Source organism: Ursus arctos, unplaced genomic scaffold (genome assembly GCF_023065955.2).
Source record: "Ursus arctos isolate Adak ecotype North America unplaced genomic scaffold, UrsArc2.0 scaffold_12, whole genome shotgun sequence".
In the NCBI taxonomy this organism is placed as follows: Eukaryota; Metazoa; Chordata; class Mammalia; order Carnivora; family Ursidae; genus Ursus; species Ursus arctos.
In genome coordinates this window covers 18,038,754-18,052,613 of record NW_026622786.1, presented here as the reverse complement: position 1 = coordinate 18,052,613, position 13,860 = coordinate 18,038,754, and the positions used below count along the sequence as shown (strand labels likewise).

The window sequence follows — 13,860 nt, the reverse complement described above, 5'->3', positions numbered from 1 at the left end:
TAACACTTGGGATTGGATCAATTTTTGTGTGGGGAACCATCCTGTACATTGTAGGACATTTAGCAATATACTTGCCTTCTACTTACTATATTCCAGTAGCACCCTTGCCCCAAGTTATGACACCTAAAACAATGTCTTCAGACATAGTCAAACATCCACTAGGGTAGGGGCTCAAAAATGTGGGGGCAAAAATAATACATGACACAGAAATAAGCGGTCAGTAAATATTTGTTGAAAGAAAGGAAATAAAGGGAAGTAATAAAAAGAATGAAATGAGGTAAGGGAAGGAAGAAGGAGAGGGAAGAGTAAAAATGGGAGAAAAGGAGGAAAGAGAGAAGCAGAGGCAGAGAGATTCCTTTGAATGGCAAGAATTTATCCTATGTATGCATTTAGCTAAATGAGAGAATCGGTAGATAACCTGATGGCTAAGCCCCCCAGTGCTGCCTCTGTGCCAGCTTCATGATCAGATTCAGGGATATCCAATCTATGTACTTGACCTGGGAACACAGTCCTCTGTTACATACATTCTATTGCCCTTTTACTCTGTACCCAAATATTCTCCAATCTACCTCAACTTTCAGGTTCATGAGTTTTTATGGTAGATAAATGTTATCTTAACAAATGACAGTACTTGAGCTCTTTTGCTAAGAGCTCTACTATTTTTGAGTAATCTATAACTGCCTGGTCCAACATGGTAGCTAGTAGCCAATATACTTAACATTATATATGCTGATTAGTAATTTTTATTTGATTACCTATTGAAATGATAATATTTTGGACATATTGACTATTTTTTATACTTTTTACTTAATTAATATGTACACAGAATTAGCAAACTATGAAAGTGAAGGCGCAATCCTCCAGACTGACAAATGTACCCAACACTTCTGACACCAATTGCAAGGAGTTATTACAGTCCATTAAATGTTAGAGAGAAAACAGCCCTCACTTTAGGCATCAACTACAAGTTTGTAGGGGTTTCCAAAACCACTCCCAGTTTTGGTAATTCACTAAAAGAGTTAGCAGAACTCACTGAAAACTATCATACTCACAGTTACGGTTTATTATATGGAAAAGATAGTGAAAGGAAGAGACTCATAGGGCAGAATCTAGGAAGTTCCACTGGTGTCAAGATGTGCTACCATCTCCTGGCATCAATGTATAACAATACACACAGAGTCTTGCCAACCAGGAGAGCTCTCCCAAGCTTTGATATCCAGTTTTTACTGAGGCTTTATTACAAAGGCAAGACTGATTGACGTCCTACATGGTCAAACAAGCCTTCAGGTAAACTGATACCATATGACCCAAAGCCCCCACCTTAAATCACCTGGTTGGTCTTTCTGGCCTGGCCAGCCCCCACTCTCAGACCACTGGGTATGGCTTGTCCCACCTTATATCTTCTGTGGCTGGCTCCCTCTCTGAACAAAGACAATCCTATTGGGTATGACATAAATTCGTCCTAGAAGCAAGGACAAAAGCATCTTTTGGATCAAGACCAAATTCTTTACTACACAATATGGCTACTAGACAATGTTAAATTAGATATGTGGTTCACATTATAGTTCTATTAAATAGTAGTTATCTATACCATTCTGTAGCCAAAATTCTTGTAGTCAATCCTATCATAATAAATCTCGGTAATATCTTTGATTCATATAATCAAATTGTGCCATTTTCTGTCACCTGAAGTATTTATCTTTTTTTTTTATTATTTCTGGTATGACCTATTGGGAAATTTCTCCATGTTATTCCACTTTCTAGATCAGTTTAGGGTAATAACATATCCACATGTTTTAGAATCCCCCTTCTATTTTCAGCTGATCCAGATAGCAGATCTCTTAGCAAATGAATTTTCTCCCTCTTTGGATCTCCACTTTCCCATCGTGACCTCAAAACTTTGATAATCTTAAACCATTCCCTAGGCATGATATCATCTAGCAACAAAGTTCTTAATTGGACATATCCTCATTTCTCTTCTATAGTCTATACCTTGTATGGAAAAGAAGAACCTAAAGCTTCGTAGACCCTAGGCAGGCTTTCTAGGTCTTTTTCAGAAGTTTTATTAATCCCTTAAACATCATAACATCAGAATCATCGTCTACAACTTTCACCATGTCCCCTGTGTAAGTACTCCAAAGACATGGTCCTCTTCCCAGTTAGCTGTTTCAGGCTTACAGATAGCCCTGTCTTGTTCAATACTTTGACTGTTAATCAGTCTGATATAAAGTTGTTTGGTTCATGCACCATTTCTTCAATACCTGTGGTGTGATATTAAGCAAGGGTCTTAAAAAGATGAAATAGAAAATTTCTACTTTCAGTGACTTCCCAGCCTATAGTGGAAACTTAGCAAAAAAACCTTACATGGCCAGTGCATTTTAAGATTATGAACTCTACGGGACAGGCAATTTGAAGACAGACCAGAGCTGAAATGTTCAGTCCACAGACCATGGACTCCTTGAGGAATTTAGTTTATACTATTATTAATTTGCACCTTATCAGAAGAATTTAAAAAATTTTAAGTTTAATAAGACCTCAGTTAAGAAATATCCACTCTTAAGGAAAGTGCTGCAGCAACTGGGTAAAAGCAACTCAATTAGCTGTGTCTTTGCAATTGGGATTCCGAAGTCCTGGATCTTATGAGGTTAAAACAGTCCATTAATTATGGTTACTCTGTGTTCATCTTCCAATACCACTTTCTTCTGTCATGGGGCATATACCAATTAAAATGTGTACATATTGTTTTTATGAACACATTAAATGGAAATGACAATCACTAATGCAAAACCAAAACCACTAAGTTGTTCTGCTGTGATTAATTGTGGAGGTGGGGATTGTCTGAGATTCTGCAGCCTCAAGCAAATCTGTTGATGGCTTCCATTCCCTGGCAAAACCACCGAGGAGAACTCTAACAGATATTACATCTGCACATATGCTGTTGGTTGTCCTTCCTTCACGCTTATTCTGCCCTAGCTGACTTCGCACATCTGTTGTAATTTGGTGAATAATAATAAATACCCTTCTGCAACGTGTGATGCTTCAAGGTACAAACAAATAAAAATCATTTAGGCACTGAGATTGAGGAAATAATCACATGGTAACAGGGACCATCTCACTGTGCCACCTTGTGCCGGACTAGGAGTCTGGATAGCCAAGTCTTGATCTAATATTTCTCTTCCCTTACTGAAAACTCTTAGGGAAGGATAGCTCTTAACTCTTCGGTGTCGATCATTCATCTGAAGAGTGGGGACAGTTATATCCCCTGCCTCGTTTCTTCAGAATGGTTATAAACATTAACTGAGATTCTCTTTTTTTTTAAGTACTTAAAAAGTCTTTCACAAATCTATAGGGACAACATTTTCTTTAGGGTTTTATTGACCACGGCCTCGTTTTTCTATTCCTTAAATGAGATGGTTTTGCATAGCACCACGCAGTTATTAGTGCTTTTCAAAGAACAGGTTTAAAATTCCTATTACTAGTTCATAAGTCTGAAGTTGCCTTCTGAAACAGAGATCATAATGTTTTGATCACTCATCAAAAGCTATTAAGGCAGGAGCTAGGAATCTTCTGAAATATGCATGCTCGTCAGGGAAACCTCAGAGCTTTGGCTGCAACTAAAGAGCACAGTTTCCAGCAACTCTTTATATTTGTTCTTTCTACAAGCCAACAGGTGGTTGTAGTTTTCCCTTCATTACTAAAGCATTGCCTGACAAATAGCTGTATTACCACTGAGTGGTAAAACCACCATCTTCTACCATTATTCTATGCCCATAGAAATGTCTTCTGCTGTTGACTCATTGCAAATTAACTCGATGGTGCTGAAATTAATCACCCACACTCTTTATCTCTATTTAGAAAAAATAGGAACTCTATGGCTTTTTGTCATTGGTACCATGAGGAGCCCAACATAACTTTTGCATCATTTATAGTGCTCTGTAATTGCCTTAATAGGTCTAATTAGTATTCTGGATTTTGTTTTCCAAGAGCTTGCATATTTTTAATGGGTTTACTCTCTTGTTAAATGGTCTAAGACTTTCCATGAAGACCAACTCCCAACAGAGGCAGACTGCCTATCAATAAAAAGACAACTAATCTCAGAATGTCTTTCCCCATGATTTTAAGTTCAAATATTTAGAATATATCACCTATAACAAGAAAATAAACTATAGTTGTGAAATTGCAAATCTCTCAAGAACATACTTTGCATGATTTTAAGTTGAAATATTTAGAAGTGAGCTTTCAGCAGTATAAGTAAACGTGCTCTGTTAAAAACAGAGCTAAAATGCTAATATTGTTTCAAAAGACATTTTCTAAATGACTATAGTCAAAATATTAAATTACAATATTTTATAACTGAAAAGAACTTCTGACTGCTTTCATAAGCATTGTTCATACTAATAAGTCTCAAATGTTTCAATAAATGGTGGACTATAGATGCTTTAAAGATTCTTTTTTTTTTTTGATGCTTTAAAGATTCTTACGCAGAGATAAATATTCTCTTTGTTTCTTTTCAATGAACATTTCGACAATTCTTTACAAATTGGATAGAGTATAAAGATTGGTAGAAATTCCGACAATTTATTTCAGGTAATCATTTGATTCCATATGTTGCTGCAGAAGAACCACCCAAGGAAGATACAATATACAAGTACTTTGCTTCAAAGAAAGAAAAAAGACATCAAAGGCTGCTGTCCATAGATCAGATATTTGGAACATGGAAAAGTAAAGGAAGAGAACCCACAGTGTTCATACATTAAAAACCTTAACACAACTAACAAATGTTTTGGAGTGTCCATTAGGTGCCAGACATTGGCTTCGGGGCTATTTGTGAACAAAAATGATCTGCAATAGGGGCGCGTGGGTGGTTCAGTCATTAAGCATCTGCCTTCGGCTCAGGTCATGATGCCAGCGTTCTGGGATCGAGCCCCGCATCGGGCTCCCTGCTTATCGGGAAGCCTGCTTCACCCTCTCCCACTCCCCCTGCTTGTGTTCTCTCTCTCGCTGCCTCTCTGTTAAATAAATAAGTAAAATCTTTAAAAAAAAAAAGATCTGCGATAGAATGTAAGTTACATTCAAGTGGAAAGGACATCAATAAACAAATAAATATGCAAGAGATAGTTCGATGTTCGCAAAGAAGAGCAAGATCCAGGGCTGAAGAGTGAAGGAGATACTCTTAGAAAGTCCAGTGAGGACGTCTAGGTGACTCAGTCGGTTAAGTGTCTGCCTTCATCTCAGGTCACGATCTCAAGGTCCTGGGATTGAGCCCCCCATTGGGCTCCCTGCTCAGCAGGGAATCTGCTTCTCCCTCTTCCTCTACTCCTCCCCCTGCTTGTGTTCTATCTCTTGCTTTCCCTCAAATAAATAAATAAAATCTTAAAAAGAAAAAGACAGTCCAGTGAAAAAGACCCCAGATATAAGAGATGAAAGACATCCTGACTAAAGTAAGGGAAAGAGACGAGGCTATCTGGGGTTGATGCATTCATGGACAAGGAAACTAATGCAGATGCCCTGAAGCAGAACAGTGATCAGCATGTTTCAAGGAACTGATCTGAGGTCCTTGTAGCTGGAACACAATGGGACATCCATCTTTTATTAGACTTCTTATACTGTAACTGTTAGATTGTCCCACAAAGTGTTAAAAGGCCTACTGCCCAACATAAGACAAAAAGAGAAAAACCTTTGAACAAAAATGCATAAGCATACTGAGTAAAAATCAATAATCTGAACGACATGCAGAACACATTTATGTCAAGGAAAAAAACAGTATTATGATGTATGAAACAAAAGCAAAGACACTGGTTTGGTTTTTTCCCTTTTTCTGATTCCTTAGAAAATTATTTAATTGCATTTTCTCTGAAAAATTAAAACCCAAGTTACATTTAATGGGAAAATGAAAAAAATGCTTAAAAATCTACTCATTACCTGTGGGAAATCAGAATACAGACCTTATAATCTGATAAAACTGAACTTTTATTCTTAAACTCTCTTAAGCATTATTAATAAAGATGCTGTATCTTGAGGTGTGTGTTTTATAAAAACCAGGTAAAAGGCACTGGATTATATATTTTTGTCATTGGGATTTCCATAATCCTAGATTTTATAAGATTGAAACAAAACACTTTAAAAATAATTTTTAATATATTTTACTTTATGTGTTTGCCATCTTTACAATCACTTACACAAATTTATTCTATCACAGGTGATGGATGGATGGACAGATAAATAGAGAGACAGACAATAGATAAATAGATGATAGATGAATTAAAGTACGTGTGCATTGATTTCATGAACACATTAAATGGTCATGATAATTACTTACGCAAAACTAAAATAAGGTGTCCTTATGTTATTTACTCAGAAAGATAGTCTTTTATGAGATTTCCTCTATCATTTATTTAATTTAAACAATATTTAGTGGTAAAGTGAAAAGAGAGAAAAAAATTCTACTTTAGAGTAGACTATAGACGTGATATTACACTGGCTCTGCCCTTTACCAGCGGTGTGACCTCAGTAAGTTACTGTACTTCCCTGAGCCTTCATGTACAAGAGTTTCTTATTGTTTTAAACATACACTATCAACATCTATGACACAATACCAAACATCTAATAAGGTGCTCAAATTTTGATATCTATTTAATTATTAGTAGTAGTATTTTGTTTTTACTATCATAGTCACTATTACTAATCAATTGTAAGTCTCACTTTATTGATGACAGTACAAAAAGACTATGGCCCAAGCGAAACTGTAATACTGGGCCCTGCCAGGACCTACTTCAAAGAAAGACTTGCTCAACCTTGCATTATTAACTTACCTTATAGCAGATGGCAATTTGTGATGAGATGCTTCCTGGGAGTTATGCTGTGTTGCTGTATCCTTGTTTGATGGTGAACGCCACGCTAGCACAGAAGCAAACAGTGACCAACATCTGCAGGATTATAAGCTCAGTGAAGAAAAATAATGAAGAAGGTTGTTCTCACATTTTGGTCTAAGAGTTCTTTTAGAACAAAGACATTTTAATGACTTAACATGCCTCTCCAGCAAATAATAGTTGCATATTTTTATGACCTCCCTTTCAAGAAAATCACATTAAGAAAAGGGTTCTATAACTCACAGAACACTTCTTAAAGGAACTTATTCTATTAATCACAACAACTGCAAATACAATACATATATGCATAAAATCCAGGGTACATGTGGCAATTTATATGTTACAGTGCCATCTCAAATCTATGGGAGGAGGGGAGATAGATTTTTCAAGAAAAGCTTTTTTTTTTTTTTTTAAGATTTTACTTATTTATTTGAGAGAGAGAGTGAGCACAAACAGGGGGAGGGGCAGAGAGAGAGGGAGAAGCCAGCTCCCCACTAAGCAGGGATCCTGATGCAGGGCTTCACCCCAGGACCCTGAGATCATGACCTGAGCCAAAGACAGATGCTTAACTGACTGAACCACTCAGGCACCCCTCCAAGAAAAACTTTTAAGTCAACCTGGTAATTGTCTAGAACAATATTAAGTTGGTCCAACACCTCACACATTATATTTCCAAATAATCAGAAGTGAAGCAGCCAATATATTTAGTGTGACACTCTACTTCCAAGAAGCCCTCAAGACTATAAACATGGAGTCAAGACACAGCACATTCTGAATATAAGACCACACTGACTCCATTTGAGGTCAAAAACCTAACACCATATCTCCTTGAGCATCTATTCTCTTAATCAGAAGCTCACCCTCCTTATGCTCCAATTTGAACCTGAAGGGGCCTGCTGGCATAAATACTCTCAACTTACTCCATGATGTCCTGCATCTCTGTTTATGACTCTCATCACCCTCAGAACTCCTCGCTCTAGTCACAGTAAGAAGTCCCACATCCTCTTCCGGGTCTCATTCTTCCAGGCCATCCAATGGCAGAAACTCTTCTCTTGACGCTTTGAAATTCCTTACTCCATTAGCAGCAAAATCCTCTTCCCTTCACCTTCTTCGCTCAACCGAAACCTGGCTCTGCCCAGTAGACCCTTCTTTCCCCGCAGTTCTCTTAAGTTGTGGCTGTTTCTGATGTGTAACTCTTAACACCACTGGGCTGTAAGTGAGCCCAGTGATAGATGTCATCCTCAGTCCTCAATGCTGCTTTCAGACCATTCCCTAAAAAACCCAGCTTCGAATCTATTGCTATCAGACTAGATCACTAATTACTCTCTATTTTTGCTGACACAGCCTATCAACTGGATCATTTTCCCTAATTTCTCAACAACTACATTCCCTGATGTGATCCTTTTAAAATATATCCTATTTGTTATTCTGCTCAAAACTCTGCGATGATTCCTCATTTCACTCAAAATAAAAGCTAAAGTCTTTGTAAGAGTCTAGAAAGCTGTTGTTTCCTCTCCAACTATTGTCCCCATTCATCACACTTCAGTCCCACTAGTTTCTTGCTCTTTTTCAGGCATGCTCTTGACCTAGGGCCTCAATCTAGCACTTTCTTCTCCCAGAGATTTGCATGAAAGTCATTCACTTCCTTCCTTGCTTCGCTCAGATGTTACCTTCTCAATGAGGTCTGCATCAATTACTTTATTTATTTATTTATTTATTTTTTTATTTATTAAGATTTTATCTGCTTCTATCTATCCATTTAAGAGAAAGCATGAGCGTGGGGGCGGGGTGGGGGAAGGCAGAGGGAGAGAGGGTGGAGGGGAAGAGGGAGAAGCAGGAGAGGAGAAGGAGGCTCCCCACTGAGCCAGAAGCCCCCACATGGGGCTCAATCCCAGAACCAGGGATCATGAACTGATCTGAAGGCAGACGCTTAACCAGCTGAGCCATCCAGGTACCCCTCAATTACTTTATTTTAAATTGCAACTTATACCCACCACTTGGTATTCCAGTTCCTCTTAACAGATTATTTCTATTTTAATTTTAAAGCATTCATCACTTTCTGACATATTATATAATTTACTTATTTTGCTGTTGTTGTTGTTAATCTACCTCCTTCATTGGAATGCAAACTCTGCAAAGGCAAGGATATTTGTTTGTCTTGATCACAGATACATCCCAAGTGCTTAAAATGGATCCTAGTACATGAGAGATACTTGGTAATTACTTGTTCAATGAATGGAGCAACTGATCAAACAAAAATTTAAATGTTAAAAAACTAAAATTATAAAATGCTAGAAGAAAACTGTGCATTAGGCTGGAGACTGGAGGACAGGGTTTGTGTAGGAAAGAACTTTCTATTGTCTCTCAAAACCCTAAATCCATAAAAAGATAAATACCTTGAATGAATTAAAATGTATAAAACAAACAACCTTTTGCACAACAAAACATCATAAGCCAAGAAAAAATCTCAAATTACCAAAAATAATTTTACTTTTATATTACAGGTAAATGTTAATCCTTGTCTAACAAAGTGATGACCCAATAGAAGAATACCTAAAGGCTATGAACATCCAGTTCACACATAAATGGAAATAATCATGGATTTAACCATAGGAAAAGATGTCCAACCGCTCTCCTAATGCAAATTAAATCTGTCCTGAGATACTATATTTACCCAACGGACTGATAAAATCCAAAAGCTTGAGCAAGGTTTCTATAGGTGAGCATTATAATAGCATTCTCACACATTGCTGAAGAAAGCATGAACGGGTACAACTCCTGTGGAAGACAATTGACCAATATCTGACAAAATCACAAATGCATAGACCTTTGGACCTGGTTATTACCACTTTTGGGAATTCATCCTATACAAATCTATTTGCATACATGTGACATGAGGTTTATAAGAGGGTTTTTTGTTGTAATATGATGTGGCCTAGTAAAATACTAGAAACAAAACAAATGTTCTTCAAGAAGACCTTAACTTAAGTAAATGGCAACACCTCCATCAACTGAAATACTATTCAATTGTATAAAACAATATGGTAGTCTATATTTCAATATGACCAAAGCTCCAAGATGCAATGTTAGGTGAAATGTGAAAGAAGTACAACAATGGTATCTTGTGTTTAAGAAATGGAAAAATTAGACTATTTATATTTGTATTTGTTTACATGTGTATAAACAGAAACTGGAAGGATACATAAAATATTAATAAAAGTAGTTACCTATGGAGTTGGGAGGTAGGGATTGGGCAAAAGAAAGGAAAAGGTGGGAGTATAACTTTCCACTGTATATCTTTTTGCATTTTTATGTTATTTTTGAACAATGAAAACATATTATCTATCCTAAAAATCAAATGATGAAAAATGGTTGCAGAAAAATAGCTCATAAGAAAATCATATCAGTACTACATCATTGAAATGCCAACTAACTTCATTTTGTAAACACCTGATTGAACACTTTGTAGATATCAAATATGAAACCAGGGAGAAAAAAAACATTTCTCCATTTTGACTCAAGGAAGACTGTGGTAAGGGAGGAACAGGAACCGGTAAAGAATTCATTATTGTTATTTATTAGCTACTGTAGGCTGGCAAACATGTCAGGACTCCAAATAAAACAAGGCAAGAAGCAGTATTAGCATCAAAAACACCACTGACAGTGAGCAATACCACTTGCAGAATGAATAAACAGGTGTATAGCCACTTAAAGCTTAATTTCTCCCTAATAGGAACAAATAAATAAAAGAGAAGCCTTCCCACTGAGAGCAAGAGAAATTGGACCACAGAGCAGTAACACCGCACTACTATTGAAATATCAATCAAGAAAGTGGGTGATGAAAATAGAAGGAAAATGTAGAACTGGGGGGGGACCCTCCTTATATTTAGCATCTGTTGATTCCTTTCTATGTACAATGCAAGGCCCTCACATGAAAAGAGATGTCCATGCTCCCTCCTTTGGGTCCAAAAGTTTATGGTTAAAAAGTGGTGAGTATGGACAATCAGGTTTCTCCCACTATCAGACTCCTAACAGCATATTGGTGCCTGGGAAAAGATCAAAATTCAAAATTTGAAGTATGGTTTCTACTGAGTGCCTATCACTTTTACACCATTGTAAAGTTGGAAAATTGTGAGTTCAACCATCATAAGTTGGGGACCATCTGTACATAAAAATCTTTTTCAAGTCCAAACTCCTACCTCTAATGTACAAATATTATATCCTCCAAAATCTCATCTTATAACTCTTCGTTTTCCTAGTTATCACTTATAGAAAATGTGATTCATACCAGTTATATACATAAAACATGAGGTCACTTCATAAACTACATAAGAAAATTGGTCTTGTGGGGGTGCCTGGGTGACTCAGTTGGTTAAGCATCTGACTCTTGATTTCTGCTCAGGTCATGATCTCAGGGCTGTGGGATCAAACCCTGAGCAGGGCTTCCCATTCAATAGGGAGTCTGCTTGAGTTTCTCTCCCTGTGCTCCTCCCACCCCAACATACACTCTCTTTCTTTCAAATAAATAGATAAATAAATCTTTTTTAAAAAACGAAAATTGGTCTTGTTAATTTATATTTACCTTTCATTAAAAAAATCAGTGTTTTTAGTGAGCAGAGATTTAGAATCTAGTCAATAATTTGACAGCTAAAATTAGTTTATTAATTAATTTAGTGATGCTAATACAGTCAAATGAGGCCACAAGTTTTACTTTTAATTTAATTACCTGTGCATATTCTTTAGCAATACAGAAGCATTTCACTTATTTTGCAAAACAGCTGTTAAATTTCTAATTTTTTAAAACATGCTGCTAAAAAATCTGCTTTTGCCCATAAAAGGCACCATATTTACATCTCTATTATTCTCCATTCCAGCGCCTTCCTTTGAAAGCAGGTGGCCTGCATCTCATAATTAACAAAATACTAAAATAGATCATCAAAATGCAACTTTGTCAAGTTCCTAAAATAAAGAATTTATGTCAGAAAACAGTCCGATCGATAATGATGATAGAGCTGATAAAAGTCTGCTCTCTACAGAACAAGACGTCTCTAATAGCATTCCACACTCAACCCTCCCTTCCCCGGTCCTCACTGTCACAGTCCGATCGATAATGATGATAGAGCTGATAAAAGTCTGCTCTCTACAGAACAAGACGTCTCTAATAGCATTCCACACTCAACCCTCCCTTCCCCGGTCCTCACTGTCACAGTCCCCAAAGCCGGGTTTGGGATCAGGGTGAACCCTGGTAAGTGGCAGGAGAAGGAGCCTGTCTGTGGTAGCAGTGCAAGCCCCAAAGCTGCCTTATAATCTGTATGAACCACTCCACAGATCTGAGAGCTCCTTACTAGCCATACCTCTACCATTTTCTAGTTCTTTGGCCACTTAATCTCTCTGAAATTTAGTTCCCTCATCTGCAAAAGTAATACAGTAATAATGCCTGTTACCTAGAATTATTATTAATTAAATTCTTAGCACAGGGTCCTACAAAAATAAGGCACTTAGGTGCAGGTGAAAGGGCAAACAGAATACATGAATTCACTTTCTCCCCTTCCTGAAACCCTATCATAATGGTGGTGTTTTATTTGTTTGGTTTTAAGACACAAGGTTACAAAGGCAAAGTGAACAGAAGAATTAGAGAAAAGTAATAGACATTTTGAAAACAGAAAGTAAATACCTGACTAATGGTGACTGACAGCAGACCCAGGAAGGCAAAATGCAAAGCAGGTAATGGGGTGAGTGAGAAGCGGATCTATTATACCCTAGAACCACACCCCTGCCACCCCTGTCTGGGGTATGGGAGACAATAAAGCCAAAATATGAAAATCAGTGAAAAATCTTTTTTTTTTTTTTTTTTAAAGATTTTATTTATTTTATTAGACAGAGATAGAGACAGCCAGCGAGAGAGGGAACACAAGCAGGGGGAGTGGGAGAGGAAGAAGCAGGCTCATAGCAGAGGAGCCTGACGTGGGGCTCGATCCCAGAACGCCAGGATCACGCCCTGAGCCGCAGGCAGACGCTTAACCGCTGTGCCACCCAGGCGCCCCCAGTGAAAAATCTTTTTAAGAACCAGTTATCCCACCATTATCCAACCAGATTAGCTGGATGACCATTTTTCACCAATGAACATGGTGACTGCTGTGACCTCAGTGTTCTTACCTGGGCACTTCAAAGAAGTGGAAAGTCAGGTCTCTATAGAACCCGTCCAGCAGAAGATTGAAGAGCTTTCTCAGAACAATCAGCTTTCTCTGATCTCTACCTTGAAAGACAGGGACCAAAACAAACAGCAGTAAAAATGCTTCTCAGAAGAAACAGAAAGTATGCAGGGAAAAGAAATATTCAAAATATTATTAAGACCCTGGAAGTACAATCAAAGATAATACTATGAAAAAGAAAGCAAACTACGACCAAAAAGAAGAAGAAGAAGAAGAAGAAGAAGAAGAAGAAGAAGAAGAAAAGAAAAAGAACATTAGAGAAGAAAGAAGAGCTTCCTGACAATAAAGACAGTAAGTAAAGAAGAAGAAGAAGAAGAAGAAGAAGAAGAAGAAGAAGAAGAAGAAGAAGAAGAAGAAAAGAAAAAGAATATTAGAGAAGAAAGAAGAGCTTCCTGACAATAAAGACAGTAAGTAAAGATATCTACCCCCCCATAAATATTTCCAAAATTAGGAAAGGGCCATATGTGAGTGTCTTCTAGCTCTGATACCCTACTTTCATATCCTTTCTTTATACTCATCCTCCCTGACTCTCCATTTTGATCCAGATATCTCTTATCTGTACACTAAACCCATCCTGTACATACATCTTTCATAGCACATAAACAATATACCATAATATTTGTTTGTCTATATCCCATCCTAGAGTGTGAAGTTTCTCCAGGGAAGGGATTGAATATCACCAACACCAGCATAGGGTCTGGCGTATTAGTCGGTACTCAACAAATGGTTGTTGGATGGATAAATGAGCAGATGAATAAACTGCCATCACCAGGTTGGTA

The 13,860-nt window shown here is 37.4% G+C and overlaps 1 long non-coding RNA gene across 1 annotated transcript in view; it reads right to left on the bottom strand.

Moving 5' to 3' along the window:
• Window positions 1-13,860, bottom strand: part of LOC130543424 (uncharacterized) — a 31,383-nt gene that overhangs the window by 10,361 nt on the left and 7,162 nt on the right. Inside the window, exon 3 of the long non-coding RNA XR_008958757.1 lies at window positions 6,813-13,125. This is a non-coding gene — a long non-coding RNA (uncharacterized LOC130543424). The remainder of the gene's footprint in view (window positions 1-6,812; window positions 13,126-13,860) is intronic.